Source organism: Peromyscus californicus, unplaced genomic scaffold (assembly GCF_007827085.1).
Source record: "Peromyscus californicus insignis strain IS unplaced genomic scaffold, ASM782708v3 Scaffold_24__1_contigs__length_46423439, whole genome shotgun sequence".
NCBI lineage: Eukaryota > Metazoa > Chordata > Mammalia > Rodentia > Cricetidae > Peromyscus > Peromyscus californicus.
In genome coordinates, this window is record NW_026294535.1 from 17,027,778 (window position 1) to 17,049,970 (window position 22,193).

A 22,193-nucleotide genomic window follows, 5' to 3' on the forward strand; every position below is an offset into this window, starting at 1 on the left:
CTATACCAGACTCACTCTTCTGAGATCCCACCTCAGTGTGCTCGAAAATGTGAAGTAGTTAAACAGTGGGTATGTGAGCAAAAAGCATTACCCTACTATACATATTGCTGCTGGTTTTGCAATAAAGTGAAGGGAGAGCTGTTATACTTGTTAGTTCTTGTATGGAAGCTAAATGATGGGGCTAGGGGAAAAGGCATGCATGGTCTGATCATCAGACACAAAACGGAGTGTGTGGATAACCACCCTGCTAGCTAGCTGCCTGCTCCGAGAACGAGGCCTGGAGTCTGAAATCTTTTCCAGGTTAATTGGGGGCAGCTGCTTGTTTAAAGAGTCCGGCAATTTTTCTGGAGAACCGACTAGCCAGATCTAGCCCATCTGATTATGAGTGAAAACAATGGGGCTTCCTTGTTTTTTGTTTTGTTTTGTTTGTTTGTTTTTAAGTATGTTTTGAAGGCAGGAGGCGAGAAAGCTGAATTCTGCCCAACAGTTGATGGTGACATTTAATACGGTCAGGAGTAAGCCACACATTACAAATTGGTAAGCAAGGCACTCAGTAGACCGCAGTTTCTGTACCAGCTGGGGAACTCAGAGATGCGAAAAATATTCTAGGATTGCAGTCTGCACTGTCCCCGAAGAATCTTCTGATTAAGTGAGGAAGCCCAGGAACACAGGCAGGAAAGGAAGACTTATTTTTAGTTATTGCCTTTGGCCAAAGTTCTCTGCCTAAATGGAGGGAATTTATTCTGAAAAACAGAGTTTTCTTTCTTGCCACATAAAGAAACAAAAATAGCAAAAGGCCTCGTAAATTATCATTCTTCAGTGTCAGGTTATGGAACTGACTGCTGAGGGAGGGCTGCTACAAAGTCACTCTGCAGGCAAGAGTCCCCTGCCTGTTTCTGAACACCCAAGTGACAACCAGGAACAGGAGAGAGGGCCTCGAGGCAAAAGCTTTTATTTTATTTTACTTTTTCCATGTACAAGTCCGTGTTTCACAGAAGGTCCCAGATGTGTAGACTCCCTCGTCATTATCATACATTTCTCTTCCTTCAGCCAAATCCCGTGTCAAAAAGCAGTCACACACCTCTGATACCACACCTGAGGATGTCAGACGTGTGCACTCCACACACAGACGCTTGGCAATCTTTCTGGCCTCTTTTCTCCTTCACCTCAGCTGTAAACCTCCTCAAAAAAAAAAAAAAAAAAAAAAAAAAAAACAGAAACAAAATAAGTGATTATATTGGTCATTGAAATTTGAATGACCACAGACATCTGAAATCTACAGTCTGTCCTAACTTACTAAAACAGGCAAAATTAAAAAGAGCTCAATATGCTTCACTTCCTCACCCCACCACTGCCTTTATTGTGATGCTGAGGCATCCTTTGTTTGTTAGGCTGAATTCAAAGATGTCCCACCGTAAAATTTCCATCCTTATTCATCGTATAATGATCTCATTCCTATGATTGTATGTCATGACATGGAATAAAGACATGTTTGCAATGTAGTTAAGGTCACTCATCAATTATCTTATAATGCCAGTGTGAGTTTGTGGACCCAGTCCAGTCATACCAGCCCTTTTTGTCCAGCTGGTAGAAAAAGAAGCCAGATGGATTCAGAGCGTCACAGCACTCTGTTGAAAGAAAAATTCCACTGATGAATGGAGGCAGCCATAGGGTCAGGACCTCAAACCTCAGTGGGACCCACCTGAAGTGACCTGGAGAACTCTGAAGTGTCTGAATCTGTTGAGTGCTATGGTTTAGATCATAAACGTTGCTAATAGGCCCAAGTGTTGAATGCTTGTTCTCCAGTGACCCTATTGAGAGGTGATGGAAGTTTTAAGAAGACCTGGAGAGCTCCAGGTCTTTAGGACTAATCTCTTGAAGGAGGCAGAAGGACTCCAACCCTTTCTTCCTCCTCTGACTTGCTTCCTAACCATGAGATGAATGGTTTTGCTCTCCCCCTGGCTTCTGTCTCAAACTGCTGCTTCAGCACAGGTTCAAAGCTCTAAAACTGCGAACCAAAGTAAGTCTGGGGTTTTTTTAATTAGCATAGTAATGAAAGAAAGACCACAGTGATTGTTGTAAGCTAAATTTGTGATCATTTATTATCGCTCAGTAACAGAAAACACTTCTATACCCTGTGTCTGAGACACTATTTCTGCAAGCTAGCCAGTAACCCAATCCCTCTGAGACTGGAATTGTGCCCTTCCCTAGCCTTATGTACCCATCTCTTCACAAAAATTCCTAGCCTGATGACAGGCTCTCTGCCACCTGCTCAAAATTATTGGGATACGGAAGGACTATGATCCTATCTAGGTTCCCTAGGTTCTTTGGCCTCTGACTTACAAATTCTTGGGATCTAGTCCTTAGGCATCCCTGCCTTCCCTCTTAAATACAAATCTATTCTCATGCTAATACCAAAGGAGCCTGGGATTTGAGAACTCTACCACTTACTGTGTATGTCGCATTAGGAGCATCATTAATCCTTTGGAATTCATGGCTGGGTTCTGTGTGAATTAATTGCAATGTGTGTAAAGTAGATAGCAGCTGATTATCATTGTTATCACTTTTTGTATCCACACAACTGAATGGGATCATTTTTGCTGAAATGGCCTCCCCTGCAAGCTTTCAGCCATCTAGTCCCCACGAATTTCTACTTTGTGGGGGTGGAACCACTAAAAAAACCCTACTATTCCCAGTTAACATACCATGTTATTGTCACCATGGCCCAGCTTACAATGTATGACACCCCTTGCATCCATTTTACTCACTTGTCAGTTTTCAAGGGTCTTCCTACATGCCAGGTGCTGTAGAAGGAACAAGGATATATTAGTGAACCAAGCTGATAAGAACTCAGAATTTATGTTCTAATATAAGCTTTGTAGGATGGAGTCATTCTAGAAGGTGTGTGAATATAACACCATTTTGAAGTATCCCCAAGAAGCTCAGCTTCAGGATAAGAGCCATCATTCCCCTGAAAATGTATGGAAATGTAATCACCATTATTCTTGCATCAGAGAGCAGCAAATATTGCCTCTCACATCTGATAGCTAAGATTTAATATTCCTCTCACAAGAGAAAAGAGCACAGGTAGTAACTTTTATGGGGCAATGAAATGCTCCCGTTATACGTCAGTGAGTTAATGAAAAAAAAATTACTTCATTTCAGGGATTTGAGTAATAAGTCCATAAAGAGAAATTGAGCCTATGGTTGAGGCTGGAAACAGTATAGAAATGCATGAACTATTTTCTGCTCGGACCCCAGAGAGGCTGTTTAACAAGAGAAAGAAAGAAAACGTGGTTAGCACCCATTGCAAGCAACCCTGACTCTGCCTGGAAGCCATCTTGTAAAGCAAAGGAGCTCAGTGCAGAGAACCACTGAATTCACTTCAGGCAAGGCTCATGAAGGTAGCCACTAAGACTGCACAGAAGAACAGCATGAAAAGCTTGTCTGTCTTGGACCCACCCAGCACTCTGGATTTTGTAAAAGGGAGTCCTTCACGGAGGTGTTGGCTCAACGTCCTCAATATGACCATTGAAAATAAGTAAATAAAAAAAAAATGAGGCTAAAAGAAAAACAGGGTTTTCATTGAATTGCCTTCTATTTACCAGTAATCACACCAAGTGTTTTTCTGAATTGGCAAAACCGAGTTCTCTACATATTTATATTGGTAACATTTTCCAGGAGGTTTTACCAAAAACGTATCGGAGCACCTTGTGTTGTGAAATCCGGAGAAATGAAAAACACTCACACAAACAAGCCTTGTCTCCCACTAGGTCCTGCTGGAGAAGAAAACCTACCTTTCCAAGGGTGGCTGTCTAAATAAGGCCTCCCTTCTTAGACTGTTTAATAGTTGCCTTAGAAACCACCAGAATGTGGTGTGCCTCCAGTCCACAAGGTAATACTCTGATAGGTTTAATCACCTGTTACTCGGCCAAACACACACTTGACTGAAGGTAAAATTGGCATTCACTGGGACTGGAGGTCTGCATTTTGCAGATCCTTTGGGCAGTTAAATGATAGCCTGTCTTTGGCATCAGGAGGAATGTGATGGTCCGGGGTTAAGAAATTCTTGTTTGTCAGCCTTTGGTAACGTAATGGGAAAGCACTCTTGAAAATGGAATTCTATCTTGTTGAACCAACTATTGAATTCCTACTATGAGCCAGGCTGACTGTGGAAACCAGCAACACACAGGGCTGCCCCAGGTCCTCTGTGCTTATATATCTCCCAGTGCAGTGTTTTTATGGGATTCCTGAGTGTACAACAAGTAGGTCACTCCATCTGGCAAGCACTAGAAATTTACAAAACACAACAACGATGCGTCATGATCATATGAAATACTGATTGAAAAATCAGTATTCTATAATCTCACCAACTGACTGTGAACTGATAGGTACTCTAAAAAATCATCGTTGACATTTAAAATTAATTCTTTAAGATCTCCAAAACATTTAGCATCCAAATATGTAGAACTGAAAGTAAAGATGAGGATGAGTTCTGAAGTTGGTCCTTGATTTCTGCCAAAAATAAGTGTGAATTCATTCTTAATTAGTACCTGTAAGTGGAGATGGCCCTTTGCCGTGTCTGTCTCTATAATAACTTCAACCATGCTTTGATATCTCCTTCCATCAGAGAATTCAGCAACAGCTCCAAGACTGCCTGTTGGTTGTCTCATCCCCCCTCCTCCCTACACTTGCTCAAGGGTGCTTCTCGCCTTTGTTTTACAGAATTGTGCCTTTAGAAAGGAAACTGTGGTAAACATCCTTGCACACCACAGCTTTTATTTCTTTGACGCAGAATCCCAGGGATTGAATTGCTGGGCCATTGTGGGTACTTTTAGTTGTTTTTGTTTGTTTGTTTGTTTTTTAATTTAACCCTTACTTTTTAAAAGTTTTCAAATTTTATTTATTTTATGTTTAAGAGTGTGTTGTGTCTGCATATCCATGGCGCCTGTGGAGGTCAGAAGAGGGTGTCAAATCCTTAGGAACTGAAATTATAGAGCTGTGAACTACCATGTGGGAGCTGGGAACTGAACCCAGCAAGAACATCTGGTCCAGTTTTCAAACCCCTAAACTTTGTTTTATCTGTCTGTCTATCTATCTATCTATCTATCTATCTGTCTATCTATCTATCTATCTTATTTATTTGTATTTTTAAAGTATTTGCAGATCGCCTCCCCAATAATACATTCTATAAAACTATCCATGGTGATATCTTTTCTCGAAATTCCCACTTAGAGCAGCTCTAATCACTTTAACAATTCCTCAGATGGGAACACAAGACAGTCCTTCAATTTTTGTAGAGTTAGATTTCCCTCATAAAAACTTTGGTCATCTTTTTATTTGTTTGTTACCCATCCTGACCCATTTCCTTGTGAATTGACAATTCAACTCCTTTATGCTTTCCCTCTTGTTGGCTTTGGTCTATCCGTGTGCAAACTCTCACTGTATATTCAAAACAATAACACTTTAACTGTCACTTATGTGGCAAATATCCTTCAAACACTGGTATTTTACTTTCACTTCCTGCCTTTCCTCATTCTGCATTTTACAAGCACTGATTTAATTTACATGGAATTTATACGATCAAAGGTTAGGGTCTCGTTTCATTTTCCTTCTTTTTTTAAACAAAATAAAATAGAATAAGATAAAACAAAAACTATCACATTGATGTCTAACAAGACAAACCAACAGAAGGAAAAGAGCCCAAGAGAAGGCACAAGAATCGGAGACTCGCTCATTCACACACTCAGAAACCCCATAAGAACACTAAACTGGAAATGACACTATAGACCACCGCGAGGACCTGGTGCAGACCTGTGCAGGCCCTGGTGCAGACCTGTGCAGGCCCTGCACTTGCTGCCTCAGTCTCTGTGAGTTCTTAGGAGCCTTGCTCGTGTTGATTTAGAGAAACTTGTTCTCCGTTTTCTTACAAATGGAGAGCCAGTTTTCCCAGTACCGCTTATGAACAGACTATCCTATCATACCCACTGAAGTAGAAAATACAAGTCCTTTTGTGCCCTTAATCTGTTTGTCTCTCTGAGTCAGTGCCTTTCCCAGTGAGCTATTGTAGCTTTGTGGAATGTTTTGCTGCCTCTTAGGTTTAATCTGCTCTCACGAGTCTTGCTCTTCTCGTGTTATTGCCTATACTAAACCATTTTTCCTCACTGTATGTTTTCAAATAATTTTACTGACTCCAAGCCCTCTCAGCACAAGCAGGAATTTTTAGTCAGTATACGTTTATGTGTTAATTTTGCAAGCACAGAATTTTCACGATTTTAACTCTTCTCATCTAAAAATAGGGTATCCTGGCGCATTTGTTTAGAAATTTTTGTCTTTACATAAAAACTTGGAATTTTTTTAAAGCGTACATCATGTATCCTTTTTAAAGAACTTATTTCCAAGTTAGTGTCCATGGCTTTTGCAACTGCAGTGAATATACAAAATAATACTTGTTTTTCTTTTCTTTTCTTTTTCTTTTTAGATTTATCTTATTGCACTCTGGTCCTTGTCTTCCCTTTCCAGCCCTCTGGTGGGTGGTTTTGTTCTACTGCATGCTTCTGACATGTTCTCTGCCTGACTGAGGCTGAAATGCAGAAAGGGCCAACTGAGCATGCTCTGGCTCCTCTGGAGTTGTGAGCCCAAATGAGCCTTTTCTCTTTGTAAGATTCTTTGTCACGATACTAGAAAGTTAACACAGCCATCAGTATCCCACCTTTTCTTCTTACTTCCTTTTGGTAATGTGGCTGTTTCTTAGTTTTTGCAGCCATGCAAGCCTATGTCCTGCAATAAGATGTCATTGTTAGCCTCTTTCAAATCTGTACCAATTATCTTATGGTTTTTGCCAAGAGTAAATGTTACTATCTGATTTTATATTGTGGTCCAGCTATCATAAACAATTTGATTTACGTATTGATGGCTTGGGCAGGCTTTAGTCATGGGTTAAGTAGTCTCTTTTCTTTTTCACACAGTTCTTATTAGAACTATTTAGCAAATGTTTCCAAAGGTCTTAAGCATACTATCTTTATGGATAAAGTTGAGGGATTTCTCTCCTTCAGCATATAAAATCATGCTGACAATTTTCTCAATTTCGTTCCTGCATTCCTGGAATTCGTGCTACTTAGTAATAGCCCAATTTAGTGTATATCTTATGTGATTCTGGTTTCCATTTCATGATGCTTTCATCTGAATTTTTGACATAGAACTCATAAGAAGTTGGACGGCAGCACTTTATCTGCACTATATTAATTAAATGCTGAGATTATGCTGGATTTAGGAAACAAGTAAGGAGATTGACATCTTTCCCTCTGACCCGGAATAGTTTAAATACAGGGATTGCATAATCTCTGAGGATTTAATCAAACACAGTCACAAAGCCATCTGCTCCTATTAATTTCTTTAGTGGCTTATTTTTGATCAACTTTCCAGCATTTTCTGTAGCGTTTAGTGTATTGAGCTGGCTCCTTTTCAGATCCTTCTGTCCCTTATGACACCCTTTTCCTCTAAGTTGTCAAATATATTTCCAATTCGTTTCGTGGACTTCTTCTTTTTTTAATCTCTTCCACATCTGTGATCATGACTTCTTTTCCTTTCTATTATAGCTTATACCTTTTCTCTCTCTCTCTCTCTCTCTCTCTCTCTCTCTCTCTCTCTCTCTCTCTCTCTTTTAATTTTTCAAGTTCAGGAGATTTATCTACTTTACTATTCAAATTAGAGTTTGGGTTTATATATCATTTCTATCATTTTTGTTTATTTTCTGTTTTGTGGGTTTTAGTTCCAAAATTTATTAATACACCCTGCCTTGTATTCAAGAGCTTAATTTTTTAAAGAATAAACAGAAAGTCTTTTTGCCAGCCTTTAATAATGACACCACTGAGAGAGGGGGAATGCTATGAGCAAGAGATATTGAGACCGTGATTGGAAAAAGTACAGAGACAACTTGCCAAACTAGTGGAAACACATGAACTGTGAACTAATAGCTGAGGAGCCCCCATGGTACTGGACCAGGCCCTCTAGATAAGCAAGACAGTTGTTTAGCTTGAACTGTTTGGGGGGCCCCAGGCAGTGGGACCGGGACCTGTCCCCAGTGCATGAGCTGGATTTTTGGAGCCTAGGGTCTATGGTGAGACATTTTGCTTAGCCTTGGTGCAGGGAGGAGGGGCTTGGACCTGCCTCAACTGAATGTACCAGGCTCTGCTGACTCCCCAGGGGAGACCTTGCCTTGGAGGAGGTGGGAATGAGGGGTGGGTTGGGGGGAAGACTGGGGAATGGGAGAAGGGAGGACAGGGGAATCTGTGGTTGGTATGTAAAATGAATAGAAAATCTCTTAAAAAAAAATAATAATGACACCACTGGACTCCTAACAGTGGGATCAGAGGCTGTCTCTGACTCTGTTGCCTGTTTTGGGGACCCATCCCTCCTACCAGATTGCCTCATTCGGCCTTAATAGCCTTAATAGAAGAGGGGTGCCTAGTCTCATTGCAACTTGATATACCATGGCTGGCTGACATCCATGGGAGCCCTGCCCTTTTCTGAAGAGAAACAGTGGAGGAGGAGAGGAAAGGGGAGTGGAGAGGGGAGGATGGGGAGGGACTGGGGGGAGGGGGGAGAGGGGGAAACTTTAGTTGGGACGTAAAACCAAAAAAAATAAACAAATAAATAAACAAACAAAAATACAAACAATAATAATGACACCACTGATGTCTACAGCTCTCATCTGCATATGATTTTACTATGTCCCATAACTGTTTAATTATGCAGATATGAGAGAACAGAGATTGTGACATCTTAACTTTTTACCATAAATACAATTTTATCCAGACACATGATAACCCTTTGTGACTATTCTAGACATAGTTTTAAGTTATATGTGCTGAAGGATGTAAAATCCGATATTGGCTATTGATAAATTTTTGTAGTTGCCTTATTTACCTTTTCTTTCTTTCTTTCTTTCTTTTTTTTTTTTTTTTTTTTTTTTTGGTTTTTCGAGACAGGGTTTCTCTGTGTAGCTTTGCGCCTCTCCTGGAACTCACTTGGTAGCCCAGGCTGGCCTCGAACTCACAGAGATCCGCCTGGCTCTGCGCCACCACCGCCCGGCTACCTTGTCTTTCTAATCACCTTCTTTTTGGTGACCTTAGTTTGAAGATGTATGTTGAAATAATCCATGTATTTGCTTTGTAGTTAATTTATTTAGTGGCGATGATGTCTGCTGCCCTTAGTAAAAGAATTATAACTGAATAAAAATATATTGTAGTTTGGACATCTTAACTGAGGTCCTTGCCTCCTTTGGCTAACTACCCAGTTCTTATATTCCTCATCAGCCTGAGCAAGATAAGTAATTTGACAAGAATTTCCTTAGCTGCCCAATTGTTTTACAACTATTTATGCTGCTAAAGAGTCAAGGTATTTAATGGTTAGAACTTGGGCTCCTTGGGTGAACTGTGGGCTCCTGAGACTGCTGGTTCTTGGACAGAAAAAAAAAAATTCTTCACACGTGGTAAATAGAGCGCGATAACAATGCAGCCCATCTCACAGCATTGTTTGACAATTCCTGGTAAAGTTCAGTTAGGCATGTCAATAAAAATAGCTAATATTAGACTGAGGGTTTTTTTTTTTAAATGTTTTCCGAAAACCATGTTTCTAAACATGCTTTAAAAAGAGTATGAATTTATATACACATATAAATCATCCACAGGACTACTAAAGCACTCAAGAACAGTGAATAACATTCTAAAAATATCCCATTAGAAATAATTCTAGAAAGTAAAGTTCTATAACTTCTAAGGAGCTGTTGGTTACAGAGAGGGCAGAGAAAGGGAGAACAGTTGTCTTGAGGAGTGTAGGGTCCTGGTCACTCGTTCATGCTGCAGTGGAAGGCCACCCAACCAAGAATATCTGGACAGCACAAATTAGACTCAATGAGTTTTAATTAAAAAAAAAAAAAGAAAAGGAGGACACAGAGTTGGGTGGCTGGGAGGAGCTGAGAGAAAGGATTAATATGATTAGAACACATTGTATGATATTCTCAAGGAACTGATAAAAAAAATAAGTAAGAAAAATAAATAGATGTAAAAAAATATTTTGGCTGTCTCTGTGTATCAACAGCCTATGCAGAATTATGCAAAGCGATTATATATATACATGTGTATATAAATAGCATATACATAATCACATACACACACACACACACACACACACACATATATATATATATATATTGAGAGAGAAAAAAATTTAAGTGTTATACCTCAAGCCTTAAATTAGTTTAATTCCAGCTTCAGATTCACGGCACTGACTTAAAAGCTCTTATATTCCTGCCTATAAGGAAGACAATCTAATACAATGCAAATTGAGTTCCTGAACACTGAGAGGAAAAAAACATTAAAGCCATTAGTATGAGATAAAATTCACCTTGGGTCATCTGAACTCCCTAGAAGCAGGGTTGGGTTTTTGGTTTTTTTTTTAACTTTAGAGCCCTCAAAAATCACGGAGGGCATTTATTAAAATACAGATCTCAAGTTCTGCCTCCAGAGATCCTGACTCAATAGGCCTGTGATGGAACCAGGAGTTAGGGTTTTTTTTGTTTTTTGGCTTTTTTTAAGACTAACAAAACAGAAGAATGATATAATGTCTCTTTTCCTTCCCCTATAAAAGTGGAGCACAAACTAATGCTTAACATGCATAACGACTGAGGAATGGTGGTATCTGAGAAAGTTGGAGGCTGCCCAAAGTGGACTATTCAGCTCCAGCAATGAAATCAAATGACTTGATCTCAAAATTGTTCTTTGTGAATCTCTTCCTGTAGCTCAGATTGTTCTCAGTGAATGACCTTCCCCTTAAAAATGACCTTCCCCACTAAAAATGATCTTCCGGGACTCTTGTTCTCCTGTCGAAGCTGGAGAACAACCAAATATAGCCACATACCTCTATGGAGGTAGAGACTGCTCAATAAAAACAATGCCCAAGCTTTCAGCTCTTCCTGAACTCAGTACAGTCCAGTTGAGGAATCAGCCAGCTCCAGATTTCCCACCTTATGCCAATACTGAGAGACAAGAGGTTTATTAATATGATTTTTAAGTGTGTGTCTCAGGTTATTATGAAAAAAAAAAATTCAAGATCAGAAACCAGCAGCTACATACAATATGCTGATCTAGTACCAACAAGGTAAGTTAAGGCCAAAGAAATAAAATCCACTTATATAATATAATACGGAGCAAAGCAAGAAAAGTATTTGGATGCCTTGACTGACTAGAAAGCAGTGATGTGTCGTATTCCCAAAATACTCTCCTAACAATACAATGATATCAGGTATAAGGATCATATGAATATGGATAAGGACATTGGTACATGGATAGGTGTAGATATGGGTTTGGATACAGGTATAACACACAGCCTTAGTGCGTGAGAGTTTCTCGCTTACTCTGAAAACAAAGAGGAATTTCATTCCCTCTGTTCACTGATTTGTCACAGGAGGTGTAAAAAGGAGAATGACACACTGGCCTGTGGATGGAACAGAATCCCCAGGATGGGACAGAATCCCCAGGATGGACAGAATCCCCAGGATGGAACAGAATCCCCAGGATGGAACAGAATCCCCTGCCCGACTGTAATGTGAAATGCTGCTGAGTTTTCTGTTTCCTCTTCATCTTTCTTACAACCCTTGATAAAGCAAACACCTTGCGAGGAGTCACCTAAGTCATAACAGACAGGAAAGGTTGAAAGGAGAGTTTTTCCTTCTTGAACATGAAACATAATTAGTTCCAGTGGATGCAGCAAAGAGCAAGGACCCAAGAAGAGGAGAACGTTTGTTGAGGGGCACTGCGACACTCATCTAGGAATCGTCCTACAGCCGGACCAGAAATTTGGATCTAAAACCCTGTTAGCCTATTTACAATGGCAAAAAAGAGCTTGACAACAAAATACTTCCACAGGATGAGCCTTTTCATCTGTTCGAATCTCTCCGTTATCTCTTTGACAAAGCAACTCGCCCCAAAATTACAATGTTGTTGACTGCATGGTATGACAGCTATTCAAACATTGTCTCTTTAGCTCCTTCCTCCTCACCATTTCCTCACGTGGAGTTTAGAGTGGAGCGCCATTAACAGAAGAAAGCTTACAGTGACAGCGCATACATGTCTATCTTTACACACACGGGTACTCCCCTTTGCAATGGACTAGCCACACCGTGTGCTGAACAAAACCTTTAAAGGGAGGTCGCTCCTACTCCCAATTTTACAGACCAAAGAAATAAGAAGAGTAAAAATTGGGTTGATGATGTCATTCAACACCACAAAGCCAGAAAATGGCTGAGTGGGAATTTAAATCAAAGACGTTCCGGTAAGGTCAGCCTCTTCCTGTTGTGCCATGACTCCCTTTTCCCCACGCCAACAAAAACTGACTAGTCAGCATAGGGGGCTCGAATGAACAGAAAAAGCATAGATGTCCCTCAAAATGCTACATTGTTTCTGCATTTTATCAACAACCATAATTCTTATTCACAATATTCCCTTCTCATAAAAGTAGCAAAGTATATTCTGAAGTGTATTTTTTAAGTGATTATTACATAACTTATATAAGGAGAGAGTGCAGAGCTACACCTCTCGGTATTTCAGTCCTTGAGTGGCAGTCTAAATCGGGCACTTGTTCTTTTTAAATGGCCACTGATTGCAAGACTGAAATGCCTTTGTTATGTCAGAGTGGTCTAATTTTTTAAAAGTCCCCCATGGGTCACTGTATTCTCTTCTGCAATACAACCTTTCCCAGAAGGCTGTGCTGAAATTACAGTGAACGTTACAACAGAAATCTTATCCATTGCCAGCTTCTCTCTGGGTCCAAGAGCCACTCTGGATTTTATTTTCCTCTCTCTTAGAAATTAGTATCACTTGGAACAAAAAGAAAGTCAATGGTACACTGGCTGTAACCAAAAGAGTATGAGCTGGAGATAGCTCCAATACGTGTTATTCTATTGGACTATTGCTTCTTTCAAATTTAGGGCAGCAACGTGTCTTAGGAGGCGAGCATGAGAACACTCACATGATTGGGGAGATAAATTTCTAGCACGTAGAATTAATATTTATAATATTAGATTCATTATCATTGTCATCACCATGTTCATAAAGCATAGAGATGTTGAGAGAAGTACAATTGCATATTCCTTTGCAACATCAAGAGTTCTGTTGTGTTAACAGCAGCTTCCGCAGTGTTTGAAATTATCCCCAGTGGACAATTTTTACTGGAACTACAGACAATGAGATCCCAGGGTGTACTGTGAAATAGGATAGATATTCATCCCCTGGGCCATCCCAAGTTTTTCTCATTAGTTCTCACTAGATCCCTGTGCAGGAAAGAGGGGTGCTATCTTCAGTTGTCAAATTACAAAAATAGCAACAAAAATGGAGGAATTAAACTAGCCGTGAAGTCATATACTACTTCCATGTAGAGGAACTTCATATCTTAACATAGGAATGCAATGAGAACTCATTTCAAGTCTAACTATACAGTGAAATGATTAAGAGAATGGGGTGATTGATACCAAAGGAGAAACTACACATACAGCACCTCTCAGCCTCCCTACCTCAATCTCTGCCTTTCCTGGTCCCTCATTTCCCAAAGGAAGAATGAGGAATTTCTTAAGAGTCAAGGTGGGGAAGGGGTAACTATGGAGAAGGCTATCTTATTTCTAGCTTAGTCTACTGTTAAACTAGTAAAATGGGCTTTTATATAAATTAGCACCTAGCCTCTAATTTTTATTCAGGTGTAGTGAAATGTCTAAACATAACTCAAGTGGACTGTTCATAGGGCTTACTTTTCCATCTGATTTTACCTCTTCTTTCTGTATGATCTTATTGTAAGGAATGCTTCTTATATCTACTTCCATGACTTAAATTCTCACCTCTACATCTATTATTCTAAATTTTATATCTTGAACACCAATCTTTAGTATTAAATTATTTTGAAAGTTCCCTATGCCAGTCTTTGAAAACCAAACTAAGGCATATTCCCACCTCAGTAAGCTTTCTTTAAGCAAATTCTATTTTTTTTTAACTCCACATTTTCCAGATCATGCAAACCCAGCTTCATCATCTAGTCTTTTTCCCTTGCACATTCTGCCAGGCTTAAGATCTCCAGTGCTGGCAGGTCCAGTGGTAGTGAGTGATCATCAGTCACTAAAGAGATAAGGTGGAAGCTAACTGAGACAAGTTGAAGAGACAAATGGTAGATGATATCATATCTGACTGAATCCAAGCCAAACTGAAAATATTAAGTGGAAGATGTATTTATCACACTTAGGCTACCTACATCATAGCTTGGCCTAGCTCACCGTACATGAATGTGTTCAGAATGTTTACTTTAACCCACCTTGAGCACAGTCACTGAACACAAAGTTACTTCAATAACTGTAACTAGAAGTTTTCCTGTGTCCCACCCAGTCCCACAGCTGCTTGGACCAAATAAACACACAGAGGCTTTTATTAATTATGAACTGTATGGTCACGGCCTAAGGTTCAAGATTCTGGCTAGCTCTTATAACTAAACTCAACCCATTTCTATTAATCTGTATGTCACCACACATTCCGTGGCTTTACCTGTGTGCCATTACACACTCCTCCCTGGACAGCGGGATGGCATCTCCCCTGCCTCTCCTTTCTCCTCTCACTATCCCCCTTGGATTTTCCCGCCTGGCTCCATCCTGCCCTGCCATAGGCCAAACAACTTTATTTATCAACCAATCAGAGCAACACATATTCACAGCATACAGAAAGACATCCCACAGCATCTAACTGACTGAAGACACTGTGGAATGTGGAAAAAACATGAGAAACAAAATAAACTGGCAACATAGTGTGCTGGAGAGTAATTTTTTAGCATTGTGACATGGTTAAAAAGGAGCTGTAACTTGCTGCCACCAGCCAGCATGAGAGAATAAAGTGCTCCTTACCTAAGCCTAGCCTGGAAAATGATCAAAATTCAAAATGCATATAGCTTTAACAAAATCAACGTCAAGAAGTAGTAAGTAAAGGATCAGGGAGGGGTCTATACAGATGACTCAGCAGTTAAGAGTACTGGTTCTTCTTCCAGAACAGGATTCAATTCCCAGCACCCACATGGCCACTCACAACCATCCATAACCCCAGTTCCAGGGGATCAGATGTCCTTATCTGGCCTCCTTGGTCACCAAGCATGCATGTAGTACATAGACACACAGGCAGGTAAAACCCCATACACATAAAATAAATCTTTATAAAATATGTGAGTAGGACCATCCTAAGTTGGAAACAGGAACAAAAACTGGAACCAAGGATAAAAGTCACATTTGGAGAACAGGCATTGGATCCTGGAAAGACATGAGAGATTAATGAGAAGGGAGAAGGGAAATATCACTTAAACAAAAAGAAGAGGTAAACATTTAGGAAGGTTGGGGAATATGAAGATGGGGATATCTTGCTGGTTGTTACTGTGAGGAAATATCCCATGAATATTTTATAGCTGATAGAAAAAACCCAGAATTATTTTTTATTCTGTGTGATTGATAATTAAATCAATCAAGATTTGATTTTAGCATTTCATCTAACTAAATTTCCAATCCAGAATGCAGCTTTTGGTCCACATTTATTCAAATGACTCTCGTGGGTTTAAAACAGAGACAAAGAGACTTTGCAGTTTGGGACATATCTTCTCAACTTATTAAAGACCTGCAGTCTCAATTTGTTCATAGCAGATACAGCTCTCTGCTAACTTTCTCTTCTTGCTCACTGACAGATCACCTCACAGCCAAAGGAACTTCATTAAAGAAAGTGAGAAATCACAGTGAAGGGCAGATAACCAGGCTGGGGTTGGGAGCACAAAGACGAATGACTAAATTCAAGCCAGGGGGATATTACCCTGTTGACAAGCCATGGGTAGATCAGGAAGGAAACATAGGAAAGAAAGAAAAGTTTCCCAGATGAGAGCATGTGAACTGAATCCAATATCTGGGTGACAGTCAGAGTCCTGGGACCCTGGAGTTTTCGCTTAACCCCTACTGTCTCAGTTTTATGTATCTTAAATATTTAGTCTTTTGAACTTCCAAAAGCCGTTGCATTTCAGTAGTCATTTTTATGATTCATCTTCATAAAGATGACATTATTAGTGTTTGTCCTTGTTTTATGCTTTTTCCTAGCAACCTACAACAGATCCAAAGTTCATTGTGTGTGGGGAGGGGGGGTTGGCACTTCATACATTGTGCTATTAACTATTTTCAGAAATCTGATTAAACTTTAGACCCTGTATTTAAAGCTTAATATGTTTTACTGCTGCCAGTAAATTAGCCCTTGATATAAATGTGACCCAAATTTTCAACATGAGATGTATTTGCTATGCTGGTTATTTGCAGCTTGGGGAAACCATTTTCACTGCTCAGTGACTTGCATCACATAGGTAGTTTTTGTACTATTTTAAGCACCTACACCTATCTCTGTTGTGATTACAGTGATTAAAATAAATATACTTTCTAAATGTTTGAAGGAACTTAATAACATTGTTCCAGAAGCATCTGCTCAAAGTCACTAGACTGTGTTTACAGCACACGGAGTAGGCAGCAGTATTCCTGAGTACTGAATCATGCCACCGACTGGGTGTTGTTTTTAGACAGCAAGACCAGTCATTTCTGAACACCCTTCATTCCCCTTGCCAGTCAGCATTCTTAAGGAATCAGGAGCAGTAGCTTTGCACAATTACTTCCTGTTTTTTTTGTTTTGGTTTTTTTTTTTCAAGAACAGTGGGAGGAAAATCTGAATTTGCCATGTGTTGTCATAAGTACACAATTAATTCTACGTTAGTCTGATAATATGTGTTGAGATAGCAATTCTAAGATTATTTAGTCATCGTCTGTTTTAGTGGGCATCATCTGTCCTTTTTGGCGGGGGGGGGGGGGGGGGGGGGGGGGGGGATGGGCTTATTGCTATGTTACTGACTTAAGTTTTGGATTCTCTTGAAATTTGGTACCAAAGAGGAAGCTCTTTTTGAGAATTTGGGAGGGATAATGTTTCAGGGTCTGTACAGCAAGTAAAAGATTCTGTTGATTAATTTCCGGAAGTAAGTTTATTCACAGCAAACACTAATTTCTTCCCCACATCAGCAGAAGCACTTACTCCACCGTGGCATGCATGTGGGTCAAATTCAGGACAGCTTAATCTAATTCTGCAAATACAGATTGAGCTCACTTCATCTTCATTGTGCAAGGGCGATATGGAAGGGCAGACACAAGAGATACACCCTGTGCCCTCACACAACAGATCATCCTATGAAACCAGATGGATAGCTAGCTATAACACTGACCAGAAGAAAATTGATCTTAACACAGGGACATCAATTCTAAAGAGAAGAGAAAAAACACCAAGAATCAGCAGAACCTTTTAATCACTGGGTATCACTTGGCTTTTTTAATAAGTACCATAAATATTGATTTTTCAGTCAAGCATTGTGAATGACCAGAACAGCACTGCTGATTTTCTCAGGTAGTATATTTCCCTTGACACGCCATCAACCTGTGTATTCTTTGCCCAGCAACTAAGCACTTACTGAATGTGTCCTGTGTGCTAAATCTGTCACTGGAGCTGTCATAATGAATGGGATTCAGTCCCGTCCTCAAGGAGATTATTCTTTGGGGTAAATTGAAGAAAGAAACAAAAACTAACAGATCAGTAGATCTTGGAAGTGTAAGCCTGGAGCAAATCAAGGCGAAAAGACAACAGAACATGTACAGAGGCTGAATCTTCGTAGGAATAAGAGACAATATTGGGCTACAGTTAACAGGCCACTCAATTTGAGGTTTCTTTCCCTTAGGCTGCGCACTGGAACTTACCCCCAGCAGGGCACAGCACACAGAAGCAAAGATACAGGTAAGTACCTGCTACCCTTAGTATATTGCTCACCCTTCGAGAAATGTCTGCAAAAGTTTCTGTGATTGGTGGAAAGAAACTTCTGTGTTAAAGAATCCAAAACCCAAGGTTCAAAACCTTAGGCGATGAAAGGGGCTGTAGCATCATGTATGAATCCACTGATGTACCATGCCAGAAATTCCTGCTGGACTCCAATTAACTACACCATCAGGTCTACAGCAGACTGACCATGACCCACCACAGAGGGTGAAGAAGGGTTCCTGAAGCACTACAAATTGAACAAACATGTTTATCGCCATCACCATCTAAACCCAGCCAGAAAGACAGTAGGGGCATTTATTATATATATATATATAATTTATTTACTTTTATTTTATGTGCATTGGTGTTTTGCCTGCATGTATGTCTGGGTGAGGATGCCAGATCCCCTAGAACTGGAATTACAGACAGTTGTGAGCCACTGTGTTGGTGCTGGGAATTGAACCTTGGTCCTCTGAGCCATCTCTCCAGCCCTCATTAAAAGCTGGACTCTAGCCGGGCGGTGGTGGCGCACGCCTTTAATCCCAGCACTCGGGAGGCAGAGCCAGGTGGATCTCTGTGAGTTCGAGGCCAGCCTGGTCTCCAAAGCGAGTTCCAGGAAAGGCGCAAAGCTACACAGAGAAACCCTGTCTCGAAAAAAACCAAAAAAAAAAAAAAAAAAAAAACAAATATTAAAAAGCTGGACTCTATTTTGTTTCTTTGTTGGTGGGTTGGCTTTTATTTTTGTTTTTTGAGACAGGGTTTCTCTGTGCAGCCCTGGCTGTCCTGGAACTCGCTCTGTAGACTAGGCTGGCCTCGAACTCATGGAGATCTGTCTATCTCTGCCTCCAAAGTGCTGGGATTAAAGGTGTGTGCCACCAAAGCCCCAGTAGGGGCATTTTTAAAATATATATATTTTTTTTTTTTTTTTTTTTTTTTTTTTTTTTTTTTTTGGTTTTTCGAGACAGGGTTTCTCTGTGTAGCTTTGCGCCTTTCCTGGAACTCACTTGGTAGTCCAGGCTGGCCTCGAACTCACAAAGATCCGCCTGGCTCTGCCTCCCGAGTGCTGGGATTAAAGGCGTGCGCCACCACCGCCCGGCTTTAAAATATATTTTTAAAAAATGAGAAAACAAAAGACTAGATAGAAAAGACAATAGTTCAAAAGGTTTATCAGCAAAATTTTAGGAAATGGTGACAGGGTAAAGAAGAGTGAAGAGACGCAGACTGGTAGAGAATAGCGATGAGTCGACCACACTCAGCAAAGTACAAGAAAGCAAGCATCCAAAAGCTGAGTGTGAAGACGAGGTTTTACACAGAACACACAAGAATTCCCATCGTGGATGAAGTGCCCTCATGCCTGAGACCTGCCTCAGCAGAGGCTCGGGTCTCAAAGAGGGTGTGGGAAGTGTGGGGTCAGCGGGAAAAGGGGGAGACAGACATGATCTGCCACTGAATCAGGGCATCTGCCAGCACATTTATTAAAAAAAGAATTCACCTTTTGAACATGACAGGATTAAGTGGGAGAAAAGAGGCGTGGGAGCTGGGGTGCGGATTGAGATCAGGGGGTCCAGGAAGCTAGCAATGACCTTGACAACAGGTACCAGTTCTATGTTAGTGGAAGGGCCGCAAGTTCCTCCTGCTAGAGATAAAAATTTGTCTCCCTTCTTAGCAAGCAGGAACTTTCTTCAAGCCCCTGAGGAAATGGGGATTTGTCTAAATGCCTGACCTTGGAAAAAGGACTTTCTTGGGGTGGGGGTAGGGGAGAGGTCAAACATAGAATATTGCAGTTTCTTATATGACTTAGTTGATCCAAATAGCTAAGGCTTAAAAGTGAGCTTTTAGCTAGACTAATGCCACTGTGAACCTGAGTAGACCTTAGGAATTTATAAATCCTGATTATCAGATATCAAGCATATGTTACTCATCTAAATTTTCTAGCAATTTGATGTTAACTTGTATAGGTGTGGGTAGAGTTATTATGCTATATTGTTCCACGATGGTGGGGATTTTTCCCTAAGAATTATTTTGTTTAAAGAGGCTATCATTATACACATTTTCATCCTTCACCAAAGTCTGAACAAAATCTCCCAAGTGGAAAGACATAATAGTAAGAATCATTAAAAATGAACGTAAAGGGTGCTGGAGAATTGTGATACACAAAGTTGAAATGCTGGAACTTTGTCAAGCAGCAATGGTCACAATGCTCTTTTCCCTGGTCACTGCAGTTGTATAGAAGGTTAGACTTGTAATAAAAGGACATTTCCTTATTTCCAGGATGCAATATCCCTCTCTATGAAAAACAGCTAACCCATGAGAAAGAAAGAAAAAAGAAAAAAAAAACTCTCTGCGAAGTGATATTTGGATAGGTCAAGTTACCCTGCGATGAATCTCCTCATTCAACCCACGCCAGCTACACCCTCGACATGCACACCCACAAACACAAAATCACAAAGTCTTCTAATCATCTTAAAGCTTTTTACAGCGACTTACTCCAGGATAAGAATAGACAATTAAGACTTTAAGAAAAGCTAGTTCTAACAAAAACACAGAGAAATTGAAGCAAAGAAACCAAGGGGACCTGAAAGAAAGAAATAATGCAGGGAGTATGCTTTGAATATAAGATAATAAACAAAAAGAAAACTCGCTACATATTCTAAAAGATATTGTTAATCCCACCAACTGAGAGTAAAACCACTACCACAATTTAAAGCCAAATTTGAAGCAAGTTTTAATTAAACACCGACCAGGTGGATGGACTCTGGCCAGATCCATACCCAGGTTCCTGGGAAATGGCCCAGAATCAGTTTGCAGTGGTTTATGAAGGAAAATCCATAACTCATTGCATTTCCCAGCAGGTCCAATCAGGGGCAAGCATACATCCTGACATACCTCCAGCCTACATCCAATCAGGGACAAGTGTACATCCTGATGTATTTCCTGCCTGTACCTCCAGCCCACATGTGATCAAGCACATCTGGTGCAGATGGGTCAAACAAACTTGTTTAGGGGAGTGAAAACATGGAACTTGTTATCTCTCATAAACAATAGCCTCCAGCATTTCAGGAACTATCTGTCCTTAGGCAAGGGGCCTGTAGATCAGAGGCATTTTTTGTTTCATGGATCTCTAAGCCAGAGTGATTAAAACTTAAAATGTAACTTTGGCTCTCACAATATTCCATCTGTAAGTTAAAAATAGGTGAGTGTTTAATGGAGCATTGAAAGAATGGGAATCAAATTTGAAAATCAAAATTATTGAACTTTTGAATAAATGTTTAGCAGGTACTTTTAAAAACCCAGCAGACAAAATAAATAGCAAAGCTCCTTTAAAGATTAAAGGAGAAATTAGGGGACCTGACCTTTAAAAATTAGGAGTTCAAGAAGAAATGATTTACAAAAATGGGGAGAGAGAGATTATCAATGAACACACACACAAACACAGGCAGGTAAAATCAATGAGTTTCAGTTGGGCATGATGGCATATGCCTTTAATCCCAGCCTTGAGAGTTCAAGACCAGCCTGGTCTACAAATGAGTTCCAGGACAATCAGGGCTACACAGAGAAACCCTGTCTCAGGAGGAAAAAAAAAAATCAGTGAGTTTTTTGACTTTTTCCCCAAGGGGAAAAATGGAATGGAATGGGAGGGGGGAAAAATGAGACAAGAGAAAATAGGCTATACCACGATGATTGTGTTGCCAAGGTTAAAGGACTCCAAAGACTCCAGAAAAAAAGAAGGGAAATCCTACACAAAGATCAAGATAACAAAATGGCATCAGACATTTTACCTGTATCTCTGCAGTGTGAAGACACTGAGATCATTGATGCCTCTAAAATGTTGAAGGGAAAAGATAATGCTAACACGCAATTCTATAATCAGATGAGCTATCCATCTAGATTGAGAGGTGAATAATGGTATATGAGGCAGTAACAACCACTGAAAAGTTGTCAAAACATACATGCAGTCGGCAGCTTATACAGTGTATGGTACTGGAGAAATGGACGGCTACATGGAAAAGAATAAACCCTGTTTCTCATCCTGCTCAAAATTCAGTTCAAAGCAGACCAAAGACTTTAAGTACTCAAACTGAAGCTACAGAGGAAAAAAACAGCAAAACATAGATGCAGACATAGGTAAGAGGTTTTTAGAATAGACTCTAATAGTGTAGGAAATAGCCCCAAATTAACAAACTAGATTGCATGAAATTCAAAAGCTTCTGGATAGACAAGGGTAGTTGTTACAATTCCTAGCCTCACCCCCAGCTACATGATTGTGCATGCGCTGCCAAGATGCTTAGTCATCCC

At 40.2% G+C, this 22,193-nt stretch overlaps 1 long non-coding RNA gene across 1 annotated transcript in view; it reads right to left on the reverse strand.

Moving 5' to 3' along the window:
• Nucleotides 1-1,002: 1,002 nt before the first annotated feature.
• Nucleotides 1,003-22,193, reverse strand: part of LOC128119999 (uncharacterized) — a 75,735-nt gene continuing 54,544 nt past the window's right edge. The window contains exons 2-3 of the long non-coding RNA XR_008221744.1: nucleotides 2,769-2,804; nucleotides 1,003-1,182 (exon numbers count right to left, since the gene is read on the reverse strand). This is a non-coding gene — a long non-coding RNA (uncharacterized LOC128119999). The remainder of the gene's footprint in view (nucleotides 1,183-2,768; nucleotides 2,805-22,193) is intronic.